Source organism: Panthera leo, chromosome D4, assembly GCF_018350215.1.
Source record: "Panthera leo isolate Ple1 chromosome D4, P.leo_Ple1_pat1.1, whole genome shotgun sequence".
Taxonomy (NCBI): domain Eukaryota; kingdom Metazoa; phylum Chordata; class Mammalia; order Carnivora; family Felidae; genus Panthera; species Panthera leo.
Genome location: NC_056691.1, coordinates 25555481 through 25572801, shown reverse-complemented (window position 1 = coordinate 25572801; position 17321 = coordinate 25555481). Strand labels below are relative to the sequence as shown.

The following is a 17321-nucleotide window of genomic DNA, read 5'->3' as shown; positions in this document are numbered from 1 at the left end:
TGCTTCTTCAGCTCTGAATCAGACACTTGTCTATTCAGTGGCTGAGACTGACATCAAGTTCACTGAGTGGACTCAATGTCCCTCCACTTGTTTGAGGGGGAGGGAGAGGCATCTCTCCTCAACATTTCCTCTTAGGGTGTGGCAGGGGGGGACTCATAGCAAAGCAATGATTTTCACCGAAGACACTTCCTTCCAAATCCCTTTCTGCATCCTCACTCCCTGTGGGGGAAGGGGAACCCCACCCAGGTCTCAGCCACCTGTTTTGAACATGTTCATCTCGGTCTGATGCCTCACTTCGTGTCTTCTATCTTAGGATGTCAGCGGAAGCATGAGTTCTCATGTCCTATTTTAGCACCAAAAGCACCTAGTCACCTTCTCTTCTCTATTCTCCCCTTCCATCAGTAAAGAAAAAAGTAGGGGAGACATAATTCCTGCTTAAGTACTATATTTAATTCAAGGTCATGGAAATTTAGCTTCTGCCTTCTTATGAAGTTCTGCTTGCTATGGGAGATTCAAACGCCTCATCCAGACGGTCAAGGCTCCCATGTGCAGCCACTTACAGTGTGGGACCAAAGCAAGGCTGACGGAGGGTGGTGCTTTGATTCAAATCCAAGCCTGCCATTTACTAGCCTCTCGGAACCCTGGTTCCTCAACTTGAATGATATGCCTCACTTTGCAGGGTGGGGAAGAGTGAGGTTAAATCATGGTAGTTGCTTAATGATAACTTTCCATGATTTTCCTGGCTCACAAGATAGTGTCAGTTTTCTTGACTCTTCTTCCAAATCCCTTCTTAAGTTACTCACTGGTCACATAACTTTCCACACCCATCTCCTACTGGAAACCTTAACCTGGGTCTAAAGAAAAGGGAGAGGGAATCTAAACCCAGAAATAAGAGAAAGTATTCTAAAAATTATACTCACTTCTGCATGGATCAGAGAGCTGGAGAGACCCGGGGATACCATCTCTCTGGTCCCGACCATGGTCATGATCCATGTCAGGTTCGATCTTCTTCACTACGCATGTTTTATGTGACAGACTATCACTGCTCCTAAAAGTCAGATTCCTTTTCTTCACGAGATATGCAATGTTCCAAGCAGATTCACTTGAAATTATACGGCCCCTAAAAGGATTGATACACAGGTATCATTTATACAGCCTCTTGAACTTGCAAGAAGTCCTTTCTCTTCTAATATGGAACCCTCATCATTATTTGTTTCTTTGTTTTTTTGAGAAAAACGAAAGCTCTCACCTCCTCTGCCTCTACCACTGATGTACTTGTTTCTCTAAGGATTTCCACCATGCTCAACTCCTTGGGGCTGCTTCTCAGCCATGGCAATCTGCAGAGGCAGCAGAATAGTGGAGCAAACGGTGAAGAGCTGTTACAGGAGCAGACGGGATGCAGTTCCTGGTGTCCAGTACAGGACAGGGAATGTGTTCGGAGGCCGCCCGGCCTACTCTGGAATCCCACGTGTGTTCCCTGAAGTATATGCCCAGATAATCCCATTGCAATGGGGAAAAAATGGTGGCTGTGACTCTTCTATTCCGACAGCTCCGTGCAAAGGTCTACTGTGGAAAAATCTACGCAGGGAAACTCTGCCCTCGGTCATGCACCCCGGCCTGAGATCATGCAGTGTGTGTGGTTAGTTAAAAAGGGAGTAGGACCAAAAGTACTAAGGGGTCATATGACCCATCTTCTCTGTTGGGAAAACAACTCAGTACCAGTCTTGCTGACTGCGGGACATCTCGGGAGGGGAGCATCCCACGCTGTGGGGAGACGTCGCTGGTCCCGTATGGGTCTTTTCAACCATGTTCACACACCTGGCCACTGAGTTTCATCAGATGTATCATCAGGGATATGAAAGGGCAGAAATATAATAGAAACCAAAGAGTTCCTGCGGTTGAGAGGGAGAATGATATTTGAAAAGCAGTGCAGATTTGCCTCTGGTCTAGGCCAGTGGCTCACCACGTTGTACAGCAAAGGAAAATGTCTGTTACTATTTGTAGGACATAACACAGATGTAATAAAACCCGGAATCAGCACCAAAGGACCCTTTATTATAAAACACTACAAAATACCCCTGTTCATTCTCCAAGTTTATAAAAGCTCCGAAATGGAGGCTGCCGTCTTCCCCTTTGATATTTGTCATTCAGATGAAGCTACTAGACTCTTGTATGCTGGTCAGAGGGGCAAAGGGAGGTCACTCTGATGCACCCTTGGCCTTTATGCCCAGAGGGATAGCCTGTGCTTACTTTTGCATGCAGGAAACACCTTTGGAAATTTCTTCTTCCCGCTTTGACTCCACCTGCCTAAACCAATTTGTCACATGAAGAAAAAGAGGCAATGGATTCTCTCACAAAATAGGAAATCCACAAAAAGCAAAAAGATACACACACACATTCCACTGGGGCTTTCGCAGGGCAACCGAGAACATTTCCAAGCCCAGCTGCCATCTGAGTAAAAGTAATTTTTTAATTAAAACAAACCCCAGCTCATACTTCACACAATGATGTAACAGCAGATCTTCATAGAGACTTTGTGACATACAGCAACACATGTGAGATGGAGGTAAAAGGAAAGATTAAATGAAAATACATATTTGAGCTGGTTATTAGGCACAATAACATTTCTAGGAATGGGCCACTTGGGAAAACAGTTGATTTGGCTGGGGATAAACAGCGCCTCTTAGGTGTGCCCTGAGAAGACGTGATCAGAACTTAATTTTAAATCTGAGGATCGTAATAAGAATTTGCTTGTTTCAAGTCACTGCCAAAAAAACGGGAGCAGGCATAAGCCAGCCCCCAGAGGACGAACTGTAAGATGTTCGTGTTACCCTTGGTGTCAGAAGGAGGGGCCGAGACGAGTTAAATATGCTAAAGCTAATTTCTACTTGTCTTTTCAAGCTCTAGCAATGGGAACCCTCTGATTTTACAGACCTCTGCACAAAGGGAGCAGCAATGAATTTCTGAGATCAGCGTGAATGTAGGGGCAGAAAGAAGAGAAAAGATTCATATTCCACCTCCATAAAGAGCTCTCTACAGGCTGAGGGGTTTTGGTGAGATGTTTGTAATCTGATGTTTTTGGTGTCAATCTTCCCATTTATAGACTGATGTTACATCGCTGGACACTCACTGTTCCTCCCCTACAGATGTTATTTCTGCAGAAAAGGACTACACAATAGACGATGTGACAATTCTCTTTTTGCCTAAGTTGGAGTCTAAAATTTGAAACAGCTGATGTTCTCTTCCTTTTTTAAATAACTAAAACACAGCTTTGGTACTTAAATTTGATGTTCCACTAAGAGTGTGCTCAGATGGGAGTATTGGAACTGTGTGAAGGGAAAGAATTGGATGGTCGGGCAGGGATTGGGTGCATGGTGGGTCACTTCCTGACACTGTGCTCGGCGGGAACACCTCAGGGCAGTGTTGCATCCACTAGATAGTGGTTGGAAATGAAGAATTTGGAGCTGCCTGCCCGTTATGTATGTACTTAAGAGCAAGAGGAGGTTAATGAAAGAATGATTTTACCTTTTATGTCAGATTCACCTGAAATTAACCAGGTCTTCATTTTCCATATTATCATAAAGTCAACAAATAAATCATACCCGGTGTAAGCTTCCCAGAGAGTAAAACTGGCTATACTAATTTCCCTTTAAAGCATCATCGCATTTTTCTGGAATATAAAAGCAAATGCTATGAGTCACAAAAGTATGAAATTTCAAGGTCAGCTCGTACTGTGTCACTCAAGGCTTCCCAGATACCAAATAAAAATTCCATTACTTTGTGTGTGTGTCTTACTCTCTTGCTCCCCTTGCCTCGCTACAACTCAATGACCTTCAAACGCAGTATCTATTGTTGCAGCTACTTTCATCTTTACCTGAGTGAAGCAGAATCAATGTGCTTGACCAGCAATTCCAATTAAGCCACTAGACACCATCCTGCTGAATCTGCAAACTGTGGATTTATATTGAATTAATGAAAGCTGAAAGGGGTTCCCATATCACGGCCACACTTAATGCATCCTTGTCAAAAAGAAATGTAATTACAATATTGCACATACATAATAGGTTGATCAACCTACGCAAGGTGACAACCATGAACTGATCATATGGAAGTGTCAATGAAAATCCCAGTAGCTATTATAAAATGTGCTACTTTATATCATTGGATCCCCTAGAGCCTGGGTGGTTCAGATGCTTGGCAAAGAAATACACCCTAAGTGTCACTTATTTTCAGGTTAATAGTTTAAACAGACCAATAGGTAGTATCAAAGTAACTGCTCCATATCAATTAGTTTTTATCATTTTTTAAAGCTTGCTTGTTTATTTTGAGAGAGAGAGAGAGCAGGGAAGGGACAGAGAGGGAGGGAGACAGAGAATCCCAAGAGAATCAGCACAACCTGATCTCAAGAGAATCATCTCAACCTGAGCCAAAATCAACACGGATGCTTGACCTACTGAGCCACCCAGGCACCCTCAATTAGTTTTTATTATTTAGACACAATTATCTTCATCTAACAATTGATTTCCATGAGGGTAAATCCAAGAAAAAAAAAATGTATTCTAAATGTTTACAGTTAATCTTTGAAGTAAAAAACAAATCATTCCTGAAAAAAAAAGTAAAGGAATTGATAAGGTGGAGTAGGCAAAGCAACACTGACATTTACTGGCTGGTGACTTTTCTGATTTAGACACTGGACACACCTCAAAGAATTAGCTTTGCTTGTCAACCTTATTATTAGCTTTTGGGTTGTTAGATTTAATTAGAAAAAAAATCTAAGCTCCAAAGTAGTAAACAAACAAACAAAAAGGAGAAATGTATCTGATCACTTAAGTACTGTGATCAGTTAACCTACCTCATAACGTTGACATGATGGTTGTCAAACTTGACTATTTTTTTCTCTAGTATTATGCTAATTTCTTATTTGAGATAGTACAGAAAAGAAGTCTCTATTCACTCCTCTCCCCTAAAGTAACTAAAACTAACAAGTGTAACCAGGAAACACCTCAACCTTGAACCACAGGTTATGAAGTAGGGCTACCAAGTGCACTGGAAACTGTGTCCAGGGAAAGAGGGATTCAGAAAGAGAAGTCTGAGCTCTGCAGACCCTGAGATAACATGTTGTCTAGACTAGATGATTCACCAGAGGGGTAACAAAGGTGCCCTGATTGGAGCAGGAAAGTCAGGGTGTGTGAACAAGCCAGGTGAACTTTCCATAGAGAGGCAGAGGACTTATTTTTGCAAGAAATAGGCTATCGGTGAGTCTGGATTTAGAATAAACCCAGGTGGCTCACAGAGCTGCAGCTTTGATGACCTGAAGATGAGTAATGTTTAAATTGCCAAATAAGAACACGTGACCAAGAAGTGAGAATGATTTCCTCCAGCCAGAGGCAGAATCACACCAACCAGGTAGAGTACTACAACAAGTATTCAAAGCAACTTACAAATGTTCCTCTTCTCCCAGTTTATCCCAGCTTATCCCTGTACTTTTGTTCTGCAAACAGCTGCTCTAAGAAAACTTCCACCATTCAATGGTGGACACCAGCATGGAACTAATATAAAGAGGAAAGAAACATCACAAAAGAAGTTAAATAAAGAATAGACACCATATATAGTAATAGCTATATTGATTTCAGATAAAACAGACTTCAGAAAGAAAGAAAATTACATGGATAAAGAGGAGCATTGCATAATGAAAAAGCGATCAATTTTTTAAGAAGATTCAATAATGCTTAATGTGTATGTATCTAACAACAAAGCATCATAATACATAAGGCAAAAAGTGACAGAACTGCAAGAAGAAATAGACAAATCCACTTTGAACTTTAACATCCCTCTTTCATAATTGATAGGTCAAACAGGCAGAAAATCAGTAAGGGTGTAGTTGACCTAAAAAGTACCATCAATCAACTGGTTCTAGTTGTATTATAAAATATTTCGTCCAGGGGCACCTGGGTGGCTCAGTTGGTTAAGTGTCTGAATCTTGATTTCGGCTCAGGTCATGATTTCATGGTGGTGAGGTTGAGCACTCTGTCGGGATCTGCACTGAGCTTGGAGCCTGAAAAAGATTCTCTCCCTCTGCCCTTCCTCCCTGTTCTCTCTCTTTCTCTACCTCTCTCTTTCAAAATAAATAAATAAACATAAAAAATATTTCATCTAACAATAGCAGAATATGCATTTTCAAGCTTACATGATATATTCGCTATGATAGAGCACATTCCAGGCCACAAACGGCACTTGGGCAAATTTGAAAGAATAGAAATCATGCAAAGTATATTCTCAGATCACAATGGAATTAAACTAAAAAGCAATAATGAAAAGATAGCTGAAAATCATCTTTGGAGATTAAATATTTGTAGATTAAACAAAACACTATTAAATAATACATGAGTCATAGAATAAATCTCGAGAAATTTTAAAATATTTTGAACTAAATGAAAATGAAAATAAAACTTACAAAGCTTGAAAAATGTAGCAAACAGTGCATAAAGGGCAATTGATAGCATTAAGTACACATATAAAAAAGAAGATAAATCTAAAATCAATAATCTAATGTTCCACCTTAATAAACTACAAAAATAAGAGCAATTTAAACCAAAAGCAAACAGAAGAAAAGAAATAATATAAATTAAAGTAGAAATGAATGAAATTTAAAAGAAATTGAGAAAATCAATGAAATAAAAAGCTGCTTTATTGTGGTTCCATACAAATTTTAGGATTGCTTGTTCTAGCTTCGAGAAGAATGCTGGTGCAACTTTGATTGGGATTGCATTGAATGTGTAGATTTCTTTGGGTAGTATTGACATTTTAATAATATTTATTCTTCCAATCCATGAGCATGGAATGTTTTTCCATTTCTTTGTATCTTCTCCAATTTCCTTCATAAGCTTTCTATAGTTTTCAGCATATAGATCTTTTACATCTTTGGTTAGGTTTATTCCTAGGTACTTTATGATTCTTGGTGCAATTGTGAATGGGATCATTTCTTTATTTGTCTCTCTGTTGCTTCATTATTAGTGTATAAGAATGAAACTGATTTCTGTACATTAATTTTGTATGCTGCAACTTTGCTGAATTCATGTATCAGTTCTAGCAGACTTTTGGTGGAGTCTATCAGGTTTTCCATGTATAATACCATGTCATCTGCAAATAGCACCCCGAATAGCCAAAGTAATATTGAAGAAGAAGACCAAAGCAGGAGGCATCACAATCCCAGACTTTAGCCTCCACTACAAAGCTATAATCATCAAGACAGCATGGTATTGGCACAAAAACAGACACATAGGCCAACGGAATAGAATAGAGACTCCAGAATTGGACCCACAAAAGTATGGCCAACTAATCTTTGACACAGTAGGAAAGAACATCCAATGGAAAAATGACAGTCTCTTTATCAAATGGTGCTGGGAGAACTGGACAGCAACATGCAGAAGAATGAAACTAGACCACTTTCTTACACCATTCACAAAAATAAACTCAAAATGGATGAAGGACCTGAATGTGAGACAGGAAACCATCAAAACCCTAGAGGAGAAAGCAGGAAAAAAAAACCTCTCTTACCTCAGCCACAGCAATTTCTTACTTGACACATCTCCAAAAGCAAGGGAATTAAAAGCAAAAGTGAACTATTGGGACCTCATGAAGATAAAAAGCTTCTGCCCTGCAAAGGAAACAATCAACAAAACTAAAAGGCAACTGATGGAATGGGAAAAGATATTTGCAAATGACATAGCAGACAAAGGACTAGTATCCAAAATCTATAAAGAACTCACAAAACTCCACACCTGAGAAACAAATAATCCAGTGAAGAAATGGGCAGAAGATGTGAATAGACACTTCTATAAAGAAGACATCCAGATGGCCAACAGGCACGTGAAAAGATGCTCAATGTCACTCCTCATCAGGGAAATACAGATCAAAACCACACTGAGATACCACCTCACGCCAGTCAGAGTGGCTAAAATGAACATATCAGGAGACTATAGATGCTGGAGAGGATGTGGAGAAATGGGAACCCTCTTGCACTGTTGGTGGGAATGCAAACTGGTGCAGCCGCTCTCAAAACAGTGTGGAGGTTCCTCAAAAAATTAAAAATAGACCTACCCTATGACCCAGCAATAGCACTGCTAGGAATTTGCCCAAGGGATACAGGAGTACTGATGCATAGGGGCACTTGTACCCCAATGTTTATAGCAGCACTCTCAACAATAGCCAAATTATAGAAAGAGCCTAAATGTCCATCAACTGATGAATGGATAAAGAAATTGTGGTTTATATACACAATGGAAAACTACTTGGCAATGAGAAAGAATGAAATATGGCCTTTCGTGACAACATGGATGGAACTGGAGAGTGTTATGCTAAGTGAAATAAGTCATACAGAGAAAGACAGACACCATATGTTTTCACTCTTATGTGGATCCTGAGAAACTTAACAGAAGACCATGGGGGAGGGGAAGGGGAAAAAAAGTTAGAGAGGGAAGGAGGCAAACCATAAGAGACTCTTAAAAACTGAGAATAAACTGAGAGTTTATGGGGGTGGGAGGGAGGGGAAAGTGGGTGATGGGCATTGAGGAGGGCACCTTTTTGGATGAGCACTGGGTGTTGTATGGAAACCAATTTGACAATAAATTTCATATTGAAAGAAAAGCTGCTTGATTGAAATGATCACAAAAATTGATAAATCTCTAGCCACATGAACCAAGGGATAAAAAAGGGTGAACACAAATTACAAATATCAGAAATGAAAGAGGTCATCACCACTGTTTCTATGGAAATTAAAAGAATGATAAAAGAATATTATGAAATATTATTGTTGCATTTAAAGAAATAAGAGCCATTTAAACCAAAAGCAAAGAGAATAAAGAAATTTAAGAAAGTAATTATAGCAATTCTCTACAATCTCTGTCAGAGAATAGAAACCTCACTCAATGAAGCCAACAGTATCCTAATACCAAAACCAGGTAAAGATATTACAAAAAAAGGAAGCTACATGAGCATACATGCAAAAATCCTCAACAAAACATTAGTAAATTAAATCCAACAATGTATACAAAGAATTATACACAATGACCAAGTAGGATTTATTCTAGGTATGCAAGTTTGACTCAACATATAAACCAATTAATGTAACCTACTACATGAGCATATTAAAGGAAAAAATCATATTATAATGTCAATTGGCACTGAAAAAATATTTGACAACATCCAACAACTATTCGTGATTTAAAAAAAAAAGGGGGGGCGCCTGAATGGCTCAGTCAATTAAGCATCTGACTTCAGCTCAGGTCACGATCTCGCGGTCCGTGTGTTCGAGCCCCGCGTCGGGCTCTGGGGTGATGGCTCAGAGCCTGGAGCCTGCTTCTGATTCTGTGTCTCCCTCTCTCTCTGCCCCTCCCCCATTCATGCTCTGTCTCTCTCTGTCTCAAGAAAATAAATAAACTTAAAAAAAAAAATTCTCAGCCAACTCATAATAAAACTTGACAAAGAACATTTACAAAAACCTCCAGCTGATACCATACTTAATGGCGTGGAACTGATACTTTCTCCCTAAGACTGGAAACAAGGCAAGAATGCACCTTCTCATCACTCTTCAATAAAACACAATACCATCTACAATGGCACCAAAAGAAAGAAAGAAAGAGTTTGATATAAATCTAACAAAATATGCACAGGATCTACAAGCAAAAAACCAAAACACCTTGATCACAGAAGTTAAAGAAGATTTAAATAAAGGGGAAATATCCTGTGCCATGGATTGAAAGACAATATTATTACGTGAATTCTTTCTAACTTGATCTATAAATTCAGTATGACTCCAATCAAAATCTCAGCAAGCTATTTTGTGAACATCAACCAACTTATTCTGAAAGTTTATAAGGAAAAGCAAAAGACCCAGAGTAGACAACACAACACTGATTAAGAACAAAGTCAGACGACTGACACTACCCAACTTCAAGATGTACTACATGACTGTAGTAATTAAGACAGTGTTGTTACCAGTGAAAGAATAGACACATAAATCAACAGATCAGAATAGACAGCCTAGAAGTACACCCACACAAATATTGTCGAGTGCTTTTACCAAAGATGCAAAAGCAACTCAATAGAGAAGGATAGTCTTTTTTTTTTTTAAGAGAGAGCACAAACGAGGGAAGAGGTGCAGAAGCAGAAAGGGAGTCTTCAGCAGGTCCCACAGTCAGCATGGAGCCCAGCGTGGGATTCGATCCCACAGTCCTGGGATCATGACCTTAGCCAAAATCAAGAGTCTGACGCTCAACCGACTGAGCCCCTCAGGGCCCCTGAGAAAGGATAGTCTTTCAACAAATGTTGCTAGAATGATTGGATTTCCATATGTAATAACAGCAACAAAAAACAATTCAAACACAGAACTTACACTTTTCATAAGAATTGACTCAAAATGGATCATAGACCTAACTATAAAATGTAATTCTACAAAACTTCTAAAAGAAAACATAAAGGAAAATCTAGGTAACTTTGGGTTTGGGGATGATTTTTTTCATACAACTTTAAAAAACACAGTACCTGAAAGAAAAAACTGGTAAATTTGAACTCCATAAAATTAAAAACGTCCCATACTCAAAAGACACTGATAAGAGAGTCAAAAGACAAGATACAGCCAGGAAGACAGTATTTTTCAGAACACATGTCTGATAAGGGACCTGAGTTCAAAATATTCAAGGAACTCTTACAATTCAACAATAAGAAAATCAGGAACACAATTTTAAAATGGGCAAAAACGTCTGAACAGACATCTCACAGAAGAATACATACACATGGCAAATAAGCATTTGAAATGTGCTCATCATTATTTGTCAACAAGGGATTGCAAACTGGAACAATGAGGTAGGACTACATACCTGTCGGTGTGGCTAAAATCCCAAACCTAATAACACCAAATGCGGGTGTGGATATGGAGTAACAGGAACTATCATTCACTGCTGCTGGAAATGCAGGATGGTGAACTTCAGAAGACAGTTTAGTAGTTTCCTACAGAGCTAAAATCTTGCCATACAATCCAGCAACTGTACTCCTTTTTTTTTTTTTCTTCCCAGCAACTACGCTCCTGGGCATTTACCCAAATTAGCTGAAAACTTACGTCCACAAAAAAAATCTGTACATAGATGTTTATAGCAGCTTTATTCACAACTGCCAAAACTTGGAAGCAACCGAGATGTCCTTCAGTAGGTGAATGGATAAACAAACTGGGGTCCATCCAGACAATGGAATGGTACTCACTTCTAAAAAGAAATGAGCCACGAAAACACAGAGGAACCTTAAGTGCATATTGCTAAGGGAAAATAAAAAAGCATGACATTCTGGAAAAGGCAAAACTAAGGACAGTACAAGGTCAGCAGTTACCAGGGGTCTGGGGCAGGGAGGAGGGATGAAAAGGTGGAGCACAGAGGATTTTTAGGGCAATGAAACTATTCTGTATGATATTGTGATGGAGGCTCTTGGCATTTTATGTTTATCAAAAGTCATAAAACTGTACAACACAAAAAGTGAATCCTAATGTAAACCATGGACTTTAATAATAATTTATCAATATTGGTTCATCAATTATAAATACTAACATAAGATATTAATTAATAATAGGGGAACCTATGAGGGGCGGGAGAGAGAGTAAGTATGGGGGAACTCTGTACTATCTGCTCAGTTGTTTTGTAAACGTCAGACTTCTCTAAAGTCTATTAAATTAAAAATGAAATAAAAAAAATTTACTGCACAAATCCACGTATGAACACATCATAGTACAATCACAGAACGGAAACATTTGTTTTACATTTTAGAAACTTCCAAAAAGAAAATATAACCTAAAAAAAAAAATCAGACTGTCTTTGGGCTTCGCATCAGCAACCATAAACAGCAGACAACAATTGAGTAATCTCTTAAAAAAGCTGAAGGAAAATAACGTGTCCAAGTATGAGTCCCTCAATCCAGAGAGAAGGGAAAATAAAAACATATTCGGGGGCACCTGGGTGGTTTAGTCGGTTAAGTGTCTGACTCTTGATTTCGGTGCAGGTCATGATCCCAGGGTCGTGGGATCAAACCCCACATCGGGCTCCAAGCTAAGTGTAGAGGCTGCTGAAGATTCTCTTTCTTTCTCTGTGCCTGTCTCTATTTCTCTCTTTCTCTCTCTATCTCTATCTCTCTCTCTCCCTCTGCTCCTCCCCTGCTTGGTTTCTCTCTTTCTCTCTCAAAAAAATAAAAAATTAAATAAAATAATAAAACTAAAAACATATTCAGAAACATAAAGATCAAGATAATTCACTACTTCTGCACCAAGAATGGAAGATGATTAAAAGATATCTCAGCAGGGGCGCCTGGGTGGCGCAGTCGGTTAAGCTTCCGACTTCAGCCAGGTCACGATCTCGCGGTCCGAGTTCGAGCCCCGCGTCAGGCTCTGGGCTGATGGCTCGGAGCCTGGAGCCTGTTTCCGATTCTGTGTCTCCCTCTCTCTCTGCCCCTCCCCCATTCATGCTCTGTCTCTCTCTGTCCCAAAAATAAAAAAAATAAAAAAATAAACGTTGAAAAAAAAAAAGATATCTCAGCAAAAAGAAAGTTGAACTGAGAAATAAATGCGGATACAAGAAGCATTCTTAGGAAAAAAAAATTGGTAAGATATCTTTGTAATTCCAATGATGATGATAATTGCAGATGGCAGTTTTACAAACAATTTGAAATTAAAACAGACATGGAACAAAGACATGGAATAAACTGGAACAACCACCACCACAACAACAAAAACCATGGAAGATGGGAGAGCAAGATTTAGATTAATGGGTCATGGGCTTTTTATTTTTGAAAATCGGTATTTTGATGACTCTTAGGCTTCTGAAGTGAAGGATACAGGTTATATCTTTTTACGATAATCACTAAAGAATAAAATTAAAATATATAACTCCCAAAACTGTACCATGTAAGTGCATGTGCTATATTACTGAGTATATCTCTGAAAAGAGAGAACTTCCTTTAGATTAGGCATCAAAATTTAATCGTGTTCATGTCTGCCGATTGAAGACTCTCCCATACACTAACTTTTGGCTCCAAAAATAGGAAATTTTGTTTCTCCTCCATTACTCGCACCCTTCCTGTGCTGGGCACCATAGGAAACATCTGATATAACTTCTGGCCCTGAAATATCAAGTCAAAATATTAGAAAGGACAACAGAGAAGGATATTTCTGGATATCACTTCTACAAAAGTCACTGTGAACCATTTGAACCTGCCCCAACTAACCCCGAGTAAATGCATCCACAATTCAACTTCCCTTAGCCAAGTCCCCCAAATCCCCGCTGCCCCTTCATCACCACCTGATGTGAGAAGTGTGATGGATGGAAATCTGAGTGGAAAAAAAGCAGCAAACTTATGAATTTCACTTCATTTATCTCACTTTTGCCAAATTTACCAAAATGTGTGCCCACTTTAGCACATTGCGGTGGCTCCCCAGGCCTCAAAGGATATTTTGGCAGCTGAGTGACTCGGAAGTTAAAGCTTTATTACTTTCACAGTAAACACGGTTCTGCACTCTGTCTGAACACAAAACAAAATGAACAAAAACTAATGCATGGAAAAAGACTGAAAGGAAATAACCCCCAAAATATTGATGCTATTTGTATTTAGGTGTTGTAACTCTAGGTAGATTTTATTGTTTTCTGGATAATTTTCCATATCATCAAAACTTTCACTGACAAACGATTAAACAAACATTAAATTAGTTGAAGTGATATTTCTTCCGGCTTTAGCTGTTCTAAGGGCTATAATCTTTTCATTTGTTTTTTTTATCCAGATGAAGATCATGAAGAGTGCTTTAATTCCCAAGGAATTTCAGCCCTCTGATTAGATGTTTCTAGCCTTGTGCAGTGTGTATTCACAAGTTATAAGTCCTCAGCTAAGTCTCTTCTGAAAGACTATATAGATGCATATATAAAGTTGCAATGCTAATAACTTTTTGGATAAACAGCAATATACAATAACAAGGGCAAGACTTCGTTGGCAGATTCCACAATTCTTATCGACTATGAAACAAACACATGTAAAACTTTCTCCTCTCGCATACACGTGAAATGGTTCGTAAGAGGCAAAACTGCTCTTGATTTAGCTACATTTGCCCAAGTGTTCAAGAATAATTTGATGAATGCAAGGTGAACAAAATGAATGAATCCAAGAATAATTTGATTCACTCTCAGTTTTGTGTTTCAGTCTTTGTTTTGCGCTTTCCATTCAGGGCCTCTTGCCTAAACAGTGTAAGAATGAATGCTCCACATTTCCGTCATAAATACAACAATAAAACCCAGAGGAGTCTACATACGGTCAGTATTGGCAGATGGGTTTAGAGCAAGCTTCCCAAACTGGTATTCCACAGACCTTCCTTTCAAAGGTACTTACAGATAGAGTATGGGAAAAACAATTCCTCTCAATATATTTGGTAAACATTGGGTTAAACAAATGGTGTGTGGGCGCGTGTGTGTATGTTTGCATGACTTGTTAGTTTTTGTCTTTTAACCAGCAGACTGCCAACTTTCATAGGTAAATAAGTACTGTAAATTGTCAAGAGAAAATAGAATATGCTGTATTTTCCAAACGTATTTGATCCTAGAACACTTTTTTTATTCCGGAGCTATTAAAGTCTCTAGATGAATATTCTGAGGACTACCATTTGGGAAAATGGTGACTTAAATTCTGATGTCTGCTCCAATTTGTGTATTTTTGTGAAGACTGGTGTATGGAATCAATGAAAATGCATGTTTTACGCCAACATTGAAAACTAAACAAAACATCGCTACCGGAAGTGGTTTACCTTTGCACGAAGGCAAATTCCATATTTATATTTTTAGCATAATTCAATCTGGAACATTGCAATATAGGGGGGAAAAAAAACCCAACCACCCCAGGGTAGTCACTGTGGCAACCTGTTAAAAAAAAAAAAAAAAAAAGGTGGGGGAAGAGGGGAGAAAGGAAGAGAGACGTGCTAAGGAATTATTAAAATATTCAAGATAAATATTAATTATTCAAGGTAAAATTGTAAGAGTTCACAAATATATTCAGCTCGATGCAGAGTTTTGCCAGGTCCCCGCCTCTGTTAGGTAAAGAGCCAAACATTCTAAAGGAAAGCAGGAGTGCAGAAAAGGACCTCACATTTATCTTTCTCCAAATTTTTGCTAGTCATATAAAATTCAGTGGCGTAAATAATGTGTTCTAGTCTGCCACTTCGTTAAGTGACACAAAATACTGTCAATAACATCAATGCTCAGTTCAGCTCAGTTCAGGAAAATGCTGTAACATTCTCAAATGAAAAGAAGAAAGTAAAAGTCATCGTGCCATCATAACTCCAAAAAGAATACATTGATGAGTTAAGGTAGCCATGAATCCCAAAGTAGTATACCAGATTACAAGTTATCGCAAATATATGAACCACGAAAATGGAATCTACTTGGTTACAGATCAACTCTTGAAAGGCAAGCAAATGCCGGGTGGAAGTAAGATAACCAAAGCAAAGATACCCCAAATTCCAATGGACAAAGGACACTGCACATTGGAAAAATGGAGAACATGCAGTGCCCACAATAGTATCTTTGAAAACCACTTACAATTTTCTAAATACAAGTTAGATATTCTCTTCCAAAGAATATGTCCAGAGTAGGAGCCACTCATCTTTTGTGGCTGCAGATAAAAGAATTTATAGACAGGCTTTGTCAGCTGCCCTTCAGATATGCTCTTTCCTGCAGCCACTGACTCTCTGGGACTAGTCCATGCTCAACATTAGACTTCAAGTTTATGGCCATTGTTTGCCTACTGGATACTTTTTTGGACTGATTATTCTTTGAACTATGAAAATCCGGTTTCAAAATTATCACTAAAAATTTGAATACAAATATCAATGACCTACTTTATGTCATGCAATGTTCATGTAACATGCTCCAGTGGGGTGCTGGAGACAATGTCCTATGTATCTTTTCCCAACTCCATGTTCAGTGCTATCCGTGCAGTAATAGCTTGAAATCTGTCACAGTGGAAGTATCTGTACTACTGAAATTGGGAAAATACGACAAATCAGGCTTTTTCTTTTCAGAAAACCAATTGCTAGACACATACCAGTACATATCTATTAATATCTGTTAGCATTCTGCAGTTTTCTTGATTATTGGTTTTCATTATTAGCTTCCATGAAAATAATCAGGTTATCCTGATGCTTCTACCTAGATCCACTTTTATGGCATAACAAAAGTTATGGTAAGAGATCTGGGATCCCTCCGGAATTCTGCCTAAAATACAGAGTATAATCTACTACAATAAATATCCAGCTTCTCTGACCAGAGCCCAAGTGCCAGGGGAATTTTGATGGTCGGTACATGCACAGGAACAGGAAAAACCCTGCATTAATACACAGCAACCAGGCTTTGGGGTAAGAATTCCGAAAGTGACATCAGTAAGTTCTAACAACGTGGTGATCGTGGTTTATAAGCACTGTTACAACTATTAGCAACCCTTAATAATTTACTTAGTAAGGTTGCTGATAAACAGAACCACCGTATGGGGGATTCAGTTTACGTGTCACACAAAGGCACCTGCTGAAGTGGTGAGTAGAGACTGAAGTGCAGTCTGACCCTCCCTTGCACGCTACAGGGCTGCAGTTACCTGGGCATCTGGTTGGACTTTTTACAAAGGTGTGGTCTGTGCTAAAGACGTCCCTGATGGTAAACAGCCTATGGTCGTAGGTGGACATAAAGGACTATAGAATTGGGAGTCATTCACATAAAAGAAAAACAACAGAAGACTTCCACTTTTTAGTCAGAGGGCTCCTCCTAAGACCAGCAGGCATTATGCTGGAGAATTCCACCCGGGATGGCTCTGTGACTTCAAGTTCTGACACACCTTTGCTACTACATAACAGGGGTAGTTTTTTGTTTGTTTGTTTTAAAGTAAAGCAAAGAAGTCACAGCCAGATACCAACACAGGACAAACACGTCTGTGGACCAGAAACAGACGACAAGTACAAACTGATGAGCAGAGACGGAGCCATGGCAAAGGAGTGGGCGAGAAGAGGGAGAGAAAACTCCGTGGTAAACAGAGAGAGATGGACTGTGAGGAGACGTACAGATGGAGACAGTACAAAAGGTAAAGCCAAAACTCAGACAAAATACCTCCTGGGCTGATAGTTACTGAGCTGCTCCAGCACCTGGAGCTTCTTGTCATGTCGGGCAGGGGGACAGAAACACAACAACATTTGCCGTGTTATTAGGAAGCTGTATGGTCGAACGTATGTTCAAATGTTAAGGGTAACCACTCAAAGAATGGAA

General features: G+C 39.1%; 1 long non-coding RNA gene across 9 annotated transcripts in view; it reads right to left on the bottom strand.

Annotated features, from left to right (window-relative positions):
- Positions 1-17321, bottom strand: part of LOC122205470 — a 128592-nt gene that overhangs the window by 22971 nt on the left and 88300 nt on the right. For all 9 annotated transcript variants that reach the window (XR_006196080.1, XR_006196083.1, XR_006196082.1 and 6 more), the window contains 2 exons: positions 1250-1337; positions 921-1120 (listed from right to left, as the gene is read on the bottom strand). This is a non-coding gene — a long non-coding RNA (uncharacterized LOC122205470). The remainder of the gene's footprint in view (positions 1-920; positions 1121-1249; positions 1338-17321) is intronic.